Raw genomic sequence first — 10491 nt, forward strand, 5'->3', positions numbered from 1 at the left:
TGAAAAAATAAAGAAAATAAAAAGGAGAGATGTTCACTATCATCCAGCATCTTTTATAGACCTTGGCATATAATAGGGGACAGTAATGACTTCTTAATTATTACATTTATAATTTAGGGATCATTTCACTCCCATGGTGTATGTTGTCAACCAACGTAGATTCTGAAGCCCTCCACCTTGTATAGCTCTCAGTTCACATGGCAAAAAATAAATTAGGAAACCAGTACTATGCCATGATTACCCTCTGCTCCATCCAGAGAAATAAAACCCACTCTAGCCATTGCCCTTTTGTAGTGACTTCAGCCTAGTAGTGACTTCAGTGTCAGTGTTACATTATGTCTCAGGTAGGAAATTAAGTGGCTTCTCCATTTACTAAACTCCATAAACTGAAGAGTTCAGGACATTAGAAAAAATAGGGTAAAAACAGCATTTGGTATCTTTTGTATGCGTATTTGTGGGGAGGGGTGTTGCAGAATATTGGAATGTAATAATTATTTTTAGTTTGGGTCAACTACCATGTCTCTGACAATGTTTCGGATTCTGGCTGTGCAAAGATGAGTAATCCATCTTCAAATAGTTTATGTTCCAAGAGGGGGAGACATGCTCCTAAACCGATAACTGTAATCGAAACTACATAGTTTCTACAATAAAGAATGAACTGAGTGGTGTAAGAGCATTGAGGAGGAAATGATCCACTCTGCCTACATTGAGGAGTTGGGGGAAGTTTCATGTATGCGATAAGATCTGAGATGGTTCTTAAAATTAGAATGTTTTCTTTAGTTATGGTCAGCAAGGAAACAATTACATTCAAAAATAAATGATATTGGCAAAATAAACTTAAAAGCCCGAGGTGAAAGAGGAGATTGTAGAGAATATGGCTAGAGGCAATATAAATCTTAAGGCTCAGTTGGCCTAATTTTTTTATTACCTTTATTACTTTGCTCTTTTCTATTAAGTTTTTTTTTAATGTTTATTTATTTTTGAGACAGAGAGAGACAGAGCATGAACGGGGGAGGGTCAGAGAGAGAGGGAGACACAGAATCTGAAGCAGGCTCCAGGCTCCGAGCTGTCAGCACAGAGCCCGATGCGGGGCTCGAACTCACGGACCGTGAGATCATGATCTGAGCCGAAGTTGGACGCTTAACCGACTGAGCCACCCAGGCGCCCCTCTATTAAGTTTTTTATTCAATGCCATTGTTAACATACAATGTCATATTATTTGGGGTATACAATATAGTGATTCAGCAATTCTATACATTACTCAGTGCTCATCGTGTTAAGTGTACTCCTTTATCCCCATCCCCTATTATTTCACTCATCTCCCCTCCCGACCTCCCTTGTGGTAACTATTAGTTTGTTTTCCATAGTTAAGATCTGCTTATTTATTTGTCTCTTTCTCTCTTTTGTTTTCCTTTGCTTGTTTGTTTTGTTTCTTAAATTCCACATGAACGAAATCACATTGTATTTGTCCGCTTCTGACTGACTTTTTCACTTAACATTATACTCTCTAGCTCCATCCATGTCATTGCAAATGGCAAGATTTCATTCTTTTTATGGCTGAATAATATTCCACTGTGTGTGTGTGTGTGTGTGTGTGTGTGTGTGTGTATACATCACATCTTCTTTATCCAGTTATCTATCGATGGACACGGGCTGCTTCCATAATTTGGCTATTATAAATAATGCTGCAATAAACATAGGAGTGTGTGTATAACTTGAAATTAGTGTTTTTGTATTTTTTGGGTAAGTTCCCAGGAGTATAATTACTGGATCATAGGGTAACTCTATTTTTAACTTTTTGAGGAAATTCTACACTCTTTTCCACAGTGGCTGTACCAGTTAGCATTCCCACCAATAGTGCACAGGGAAACAAAAGTTAACGTTATCAGGAAACCCAGGATGATAATTTGTGTGGCTCTGTCCTGCTGTCTCCCTGAAAAATTTAATTATTGGTAAATTATCATTATTTCTAACTGCAAGACATTTTTATAATAACATACACGGTATTTTCTTCTAATTGAGAAGATTCTGTTTGTTCAAATTTAACTACTAGGAATGCATTTGGACATTTTTTATTGAGGTACAGCAGAGCTAAGGAAAAATAAGTATCTGCACTAAAATTAACTACTTCCAAAAAATAAACAAGCACAGAAAATAAATATAAAATTATGCTCTTTGAAATTTGCATTTTGCATATTAAAACATCCAGAGTTCACAGTCCTCATTGAAGATGGCATATTACTTAGCTTGCTATCAAATGGATTCAAATGTAAATCTGAGTTTAAAGTCTAAGAATGGTGTTGCAATAAACATAGCTAATGATGAGCTGTTTTTTGTTTTTTCTTTTCAGTTTAGAACTGAAAGCATTAGAGGTACACTGTGAGGTCTTAAATTCAATCTCCAATATGAAGTTTGATTCTTTTTTTTTTTTATTACTTGAGAGAGAAAGAGGGAGAGCATGCATGCATGGGTGCAAGCAGAGGAGGGACAGAGAGGGACAGAGAGAGAGAATCTTAAGCAGGCTCCACACTCATTATGGAGCCCGAAGCAGGGCTCAATCCCCCAACCCTGGGATCATGACCTGAGCCAAAATCAAAGATTGGATGCTCAAATGACTGAACCACCCAGGTGCCCCTGACATATAATTCTTAATATAGAATCACAAGTGTGAATTAAAGCTTAAAAATAAATGCATGAATAATAAGTGCTTCTGGAGTCGCTTTTATAACACCTTGGATGTAGAGGCTTCAAAAAGGATCAATATGACAGTGATAAATTCTAGGCAACATGGCAGAGATGAGCGGACAATGATAACTGCTGGTGTGTTTTTGCACAGAAATATGTATAATTTTTAATCAACTTTTTCACCCAGAAAACACGTTTGATTACTTACTTTAGTTTCCTTAAGATTTATTTTTCTATTGCTTTAAAAACAAAAATTGTTGGGGTGCCTGGGTGGCTCAGTCGGTTAAGCGTCCGACTTCAGCTCAGGTCATGATCTCATGGTCTGTGAGTTCGAGCCCTGCATCAGGCTCTGTGCTGACAGCTCAGAGCCTGGAGCCTGTTTCTGATTCTGTGTCTCCCTCTCTCTCTGCCCCTCCCCCGTTCATGCTCTGTCTCTCTCTGTCTCGAAAATAAATAAACGTTAAAAAAAATTAAAAACAAAAATTGTTCAAAATAATTAAGATTTCTAGAATCTGACATAAGTTAAATTGCTTTTAAATTTAAAGGTACCAAAGGAGAGAAAAATAAAAATTCATTTAATGCACAAATGTAAGGTTTGTAGGTGTTGTCTGTACCTGGCACAATAAATATACCCCCCAGAGCCCGACAACAGAATCATTAATTCAACAGATATTTGTTTTGTAAGTGCAGAAAACATAAAGATGAACGCCGTGGTCTCAAGCCTTCTAAAAGTTCGTGTTGTAGTTGGGAAATTAAACTTGAAAATAAATTGTAATAAGAAGTGATCAATATTATAGTATATGTGCTGCCGAAGCGAGCACAGAAGTGATCAATATTATAATAGAGGCAATCACAGTACATAAATGGAACATAAGAGGAAGGAGCATCTGAGCACATTAGAATCATCTGGGGAGTTTGGAACAAATGCCAAGATCAGACCCACCCTAGACAATTAAATCACATTGTTTTTTGGAATAGGCATTTTTAAAATACCTTAAAAAGGATATTTGATGATCCGTACATACAGCCAGAGCTGAGAACCTCTTAAAAAGATCACCTGATATTGAGCAGAGCAGGAGCAACATTAGACATTTCAGTAAGTGGTAACAGCACATGCAAAACTCTAGAAGCTTAAAAAGAAAAAAAAAAGCGGGGGGTGTAGGAGGGGGGATATTTAGGAACCCTAAGCAGTTAAGGTCTACTACAGAGTAGATTTGGGATGGGAAAGTGACAAGAAATAAAGTGCACATCTGAACAATTGTTTTGTGGAGCATGGACTGGAGGAAGGCAAAATTGCAGGACACCCATCAAGAGTCTATGGTAGAAGGCCACATGGGAAAAGAAAAGTTCGGAAATAGGCCAATGGAAATAAAAACGGACATAAAAGGAGAACAGCAGGAGATAGCAAGAGATTTTTACAAGGGGCAGTGTGGCTTTGTGGAATGAGCAGTCTTCTACTTCTCCACTTGTAAACCGAAGAGCTATTGAAAAGATTGAGTGTGGTATGGAGCTAACATAACTATTATAGTGCCTACTAAGGAAAAAGAACCCAGGAAGTAGTCACTCTTTTCATGTGCAGGTAGATTAGGCAGATCTTATATGGGAGGGGTGGGTAGTGGGAGGAAAGGCCCTGGGAAACTTAGGAGGACACCATGATTCTGAGTGAAGGAGCAGATTCATGGCATTGTGGGGATGTCAAGCACCAAGATAAGAATGCAATCAGGTGCACAGGTTTGGGAAGGGGGAGATGATGGGTGAGTATCATCTGGTGAAAAGTTCTGGAAGGAGGGATAGAAGTTTACAAGTGGTTTGAAACAAACTTGAATCTTTGATACCAATGGAGCATCCACAATGAGATATCTGGGAAGCTGAATATCTGAAACTAAGAGCATGGAATGTTTATTATATGAAGACCTAACATGGGTACCAGAGCTTTGAATTTGTTTTTATCATCATCATTATCAGTACTGGTGATATTTACTGGTAAGTCAGGAACTAATTGAGCCATCCACATACATTATCTAATTTAGTCATCCAACAACCCCATAGTGTCGAATTTTGGAGATGAAGCAATAAAGCTTGGGGATGTTAGGAAATTTCTCAAGTACTCATACGATTTACAATAATAATTCCATATATCAGCATCTCATATAAGAGTTAAATTAAGAATAAAATGCATATTGCCCTTTAATTGAAGTCAATATATGGAGAATTTAGATCTCACCCACTGACCCTGGACAGTCCAGGAGGTCTGGCATCTGATTATTTTTGTTCTAGAAGGATTTCTAAGGTTAGACTCTGAATGCATGAACCAATTTGTAAACCCAGCAGGTCTCAGACATAAGCTGTATAAAACCATTTAAGAATTAGACAGTTCTTTCCAAATTGCCTATCTCTCCTGCTGCTTACCAAATTATGTAATTCCTTATCCTTTGTGAAAATGCTTTATGTTGAGGGGAGTTTCTTATCTTTGGAAATTTTGATATAAGAATTATATTTCTTTACTAAAAATGCCAAAACGTTTTTATGGAACAAAAATCTATAAAAGGATCTAGTTAACTCACGTTAGGTAATATTTGCATTGTTACCTCATAGTATTATAAATAAGAGCAGAAGACTCTCAAGTAAATCTATATCAAGGAGGGAGAAGGATCAATAAAAAACAAACAAAAATAAAAATAAGAAAGGAAAAATAAAAAAGAGAGTTGAAGCCATGGAGGAAACCCATAGGAAAATGGGAGAAAGAGGGACATTTGTGAGGATGTTAAAGAGTAGGAAAACAGGGGTGGTAGGGAGAAGTGGGAAAGGAGAGGAGACAGCATAGATGATGATAAATAGAAAGATAGATGGATGGATGGATGGATGGATGTATACATACATACATATATACATACATACATAGATGGATGATAGTTTTATTTATACACACATATAGTATATGTTATAAGCCTGTTTTTAAAGCCCAAACATGTTTCATTCATTCATGATCAAAATTCTATGTGAACCAAAGGTCATAAGTTTCAGTTAACAGTCAATGAGAAAAATTTACTGAGATATTATGATAATAATGTTATTTGTACTAGTGCTTAGAAGATAAAGTGTTAGATTAAACATTATACTTATGTAGAGAGTTAAGAAATTAAGACTGGGGAGTGTTTACATACCAATTACCATGGCACTTAAATTAAAGCTATACTTATTTGTATACTTATTTGCTAGTTTATCATAAAGCTGAGTTTCTAAGTCTGTTTACTGGAGAAATACAAAGAATTTCCCATAAAATTGAATACTATGATCAAAAGGTTTCCATAAAATGATGACTTGTGGTGCTGAAATTTATAAATTTTGTTTAGAAAGCATATGTGTTAGCATTTCTTTTTTGTAGAAAACTGTTTTAGTTCCATTTTTTTAAACCGTGTTTATCATAGGAAATTTATTTTTCTCACCAATCTTGTGCCACTGATTCTCACCCTTCAGATCTAGCTCTAATATATCCAATAAGTAAAAACATAAAGAGACCTCCTTATCACTGGAAGATTGAAGGATTTACTAAGGAGAAGAAAATTTTCTTTATGGCACTGGTCTATCACTTTTTTTCTTTTCAAAGAGCTCACATGTTACGAAGCAGAGCTTGGTTTATGGTCAAACAGCTGGGTTTCGATTCCAGATCTGCCGCATAGTGTGAAACTTTGACCAAGTTAATTATTTCTCAGAGTTTCAATTTCTGAAAGAAAGACAAAACAAGTCATATTCGAGGAGTGACTGGCACATGAGATAAACCATGAATGAAATGACTGAGTGAAGGAACAGACCTACTGTTATGCTCTCAATTCAAAGGTGCTCAATAAATGTTATTTATATTCTTCCGTGATTAAGTCCACGTTTATCACTTGTTTCAAATTCGACTCAAACGACCCTTTCCAGGAATCTCTTAGATTCGGAGCTTTGTTGTCTCCTTTTGATACTTACATTTCTCTTGTAATGTAGTGCTTTACTGTTGTTAACTTTCCTCTTGTTTTCAAGCTATTTTAAGTGTCTCTGCTTTGCCTTTTAAGCCAGATTCCTTCTTTAAAGACAAATGTAAAGACTACCGAAATGCTGCCTGTCTGGACACACAGCAGGCAAGCAGAAACAAAACGTATGCTACCTAACCTTAGGGATCACACACAACTTTTCCATCATCTCCCGTCTTGCAGAGACCAGATGTGACATAACTGTCTTCACTGATACTGAAAAAACAGTTCCGAATAATGATGCAAATGTTTCTCTGCTGTGATATAGACTAAGAGAAAACTTTAATGTTTATTTCACCCACAACATAAGGGCATTATAATTTGAGAAAATTTGAAAACATTGCTTGTATCAAATCAAAAAGAATAAGAGAAACCCCCCAAATCAGACCTGCTGGTACACTGAAATGGACCAAGCCAATAGTCCATGATAACAATTATCAATTATTTTATATTTAATATGTGCTCAACATGACACTGAGTGCTTTCAAACATTACATCACTGAATGTTCCTCATCACAACCCGAAGAACTGGATGACTATTATTCTCATTTTACAGATGAGGAAAATAAGATTAAGTACATTTTCAAATTCAACCCACAAGTGGCAAAGTTGGGAAACAGTGGTGTTTCTAACTCCAAACCTACTTTGTTTTTCCCATTATTCTTTGCTTCCTTTCAAAGTTTACAAGAATTTATTTACTTAGAGGAAAATGGAATGTTTATAGGCAACTCGCTACACAGAGAGTACCCTAAAATGAATAGGGGAGGGATAGCAAACTTTCAGATTCATCTCTAAAAACAAAGGCCTCCAAGTTAAAGCTAACAGAAGCTCGAGGTAAAAATTAAATCAATGTTTGCTAGACCCTGAACATCTGATGGCTATGGCTGTTCTGTTTCTACTCAGTTGTCCTCAACTCCGGGAGAACTGGTGACTTTGACTTTCATGAGTTTGGTTTAATAGCAGAATTGAAAAAAATTCACATATGCAAACACTGTCACCCTGATGCTCTAAATGGAGCTGCTGCCTACCAATTTGTTGGGTTCATCAAGGAGCCCTGTGTAAGGCTTTATAGTGTATGATGTATATAGTATCACACTGAGAAGAGTACGGCAGAACAGATTTGTCTGGTGTATCATAAATCTGTCGTCCCTAAACATTCCAATGGACACAGTATGCTTCACCCAAATTTCTTTTAGGTCAAACCAATTTCCATGTGGAGGCTATGCTTCCTACAATCATTCAGACCACAAACCTAGTTTACAACAATTGCATTTCAGTGTCATGGAGACACAGCTGGCTTAAGACCCAAGGATGGATATTTCATTGTTTGAGATTCATTCTGTTCATTCTTTACTGAAAGGGGAGTTGTGGGGAGCTGATTCTTCTTATGCCCCACCTTGTAATGTTGGGACAGCCAAGAGAATATTGTTTCAAGCCAATAACTATATCAATAAAAATCTTATCCCTTACTTTCAAATATCAAGCCCAAAAGCCCTACTGCAGAATAAGGTTGAGAATATCAGGCCATGACAATTCAGCTTCCTTTGATGTCAAAGGTCCACTTCCTTGATCTGGCGGGTTAGGTGCCTGTCTCCTTCCTTCTCATTGCTCCACAAGTCATGCCTCAGTTCAGGACAATAACCTTTACCACAAGAACAAAATTCTTCAGGAAAGTCTATATGTGTAGGATCCCAATTCCTTAAGAAGTTGTTCTTTAATGGAACATGAGTTAAACACAAATCTCAAACTGTGACTTCACAAAGAGTTCGGAAGTTTCCCATTTTATTTTCTGATTGAAAAATAGGGCCTCTGAATTTCTCCAAAGGTTGAAATGCCCACCTTGAAAATTGTCTGCAATTGTCTTGTCTCTGGGTAGTATTGCGTGTAACTTCATTTTTCATGGTGTTTTCATCTTCATTCCTCTGCTTCACTGGATCCAAACACTTCATGACTTTAGTCACCTTGCTAAAATTTGTAGAGTCAGGTTTAGGGTGACAGTTATGGAAAGAGGGACGATCAAAGAATATGTAACAATTTGCTACCGTAAATGATGCCTGTATCACTTCATTAGGTTTGCCATAATAAAGTAATGCAGACCAGTTGGCTTGAACAAGAGAAACTCATTTCCTCACCATTTTGGAGACTAAACATCCAAGATCAGGGTGTTAGCAGGGCTGGTTTCTTCTGAAACTTCTCTCCATGGCTTGTAGACATGTGCTTTCTCCCTGTTTTCCCCTGGTCATTCTTATGTGTCTGTCTGTGCCCTAATCTCCCCCTAAAAAGGACACCAGTCATTGAATTAAGTCACACCCCAGTGCCCTCATTTAACCTTAATTACCTCTTTAGAGACCCTGTCTGCAAAGACACTCACCATCTGAGGTAGTGAGAGTTAGGATTTTGACAGAGGAATTTTGGGGAAGGGAGTGGGGGAGACAAAGTTCAGTCTATAACTGTCCTATTTCATTTTTTCTCTCCCCCCCCCCATAGGTGCCTGGATTATACTCTTCTGCCTTCTGAAAACTTCACTTCTGACATAACTCCTCTCATCCATAGAAAACCCACCGGTGAGTATGATCCAGGTCCCAGTCCTCAGCCTCCCTCATTTACCATCTTTTCATACGTATCTTTACTGTTTTCAATGTCCCCTTACATTCAATTTGAGCCAGAGGTGCTAAAAAAAAAATCACCATTTGAGTCTCTCTCCTTTCTCGCCTTCCAATATCATGAACAATGGAATGAAGAAGCAATAAGCAAGAAAGGCAAGAAAACAAGAGATCCATTTTTACCCTTGAACAACCTACAGTTAAGATTGGGATTGGAACCCAAATGCAACCTAAGTATCACGTTCATGTTCATGCTCACTATGTAACGTTTTGTAGATGAAATAGAAATGAAATCGCAATGTTTTAAAAAATGAAATGAGCTTCTCCTTTACTGTCAACTTTTTAAAACCACCAATCTATTTCCATGTAAAAATATGACTAAATCAAAATAAATTGCTAGCATTCATTTTCCCCAATTAGTGACTTCATTTGTAAAGAAAACATTTTATTTCAGTAATTAGTAAAGTAAGTGATTAGGATTTAATTGAATTCTGAGGCTGCTTCCAACTCCTAAAGTTTAGATCACTTAAATATCTATAATTTAGCATTTGGCATTTAAATGATCTGGGCAATATGAAAAGCACTCTTTATCAGCTGGTTTTTTTCAGGCAAGCAAAAGGTAGCCATGGGAACATATTGCATGTTGTAGTACAGAAAAAAATACTTATGGGTCTGTCATAGAAATATTAGTATTGATAATTTTTCCCCCTGGATAATCATTTTAATGATGATGCACTTTATGATTGATATTGCTTCTTTCTTCCAAAGGACCTCAAGGGTTTTTCACAGTATCTCTATTCAGGTTCTTCAGTAGGTCTTTAAATGATTCATGTTTTTCCACTGATGGTTGCATCACCCCTGGATAAATTATTTGGAGTGAAATTAAAGAAAGTTTAAGCTCTAGGTAAGTAATAAGGCGAGACAATTATAATGTTCATCTCATGCCTCATATGTTTGAGCCTTTGTCATGCTACGGTTGAGATGTTTTTAATATTTATATTAAAGTCAGTGTGTAGCAGGATGCAAGGGACATTAAATGGATCCTGCTTCTTATTTATCTAAAATGTCTCTTGTTTTTTTTGTAATTATGCTTCTGAATTATGTTACTCTGACAGTAAACATGCATTAGGGAAGACAAAAGAAATTTAATAGGTGAGGCTGAGAAGCATAAAGGAAAAGGATTTGCAAAA

General features: G+C 36.8%; 1 protein-coding gene across 2 annotated transcripts in view; it reads left to right on the plus strand.

The window, feature by feature from the left end:
- The window catches only part of LOC122217766, a 79677-nt gene extending 70151 nt beyond the window's left edge, over positions 1–9526 (plus strand). For both annotated transcript variants that reach the window (XM_042935233.1, XM_042935236.1), the window contains 2 exons: positions 9186–9262; positions 9440–9526. The gene's annotated coding sequence lies outside the window, so the exon portion shown is untranslated. The remainder of the gene's footprint in view (positions 1–9185; positions 9263–9439) is intronic.
- The last annotated feature ends 965 nt before the right edge of the window (positions 9527–10491 follow it).

Source organism: Panthera leo, chromosome B1, assembly GCF_018350215.1.
Source record: "Panthera leo isolate Ple1 chromosome B1, P.leo_Ple1_pat1.1, whole genome shotgun sequence".
In the NCBI taxonomy this organism is placed as follows: Eukaryota; Metazoa; Chordata; class Mammalia; order Carnivora; family Felidae; genus Panthera; species Panthera leo.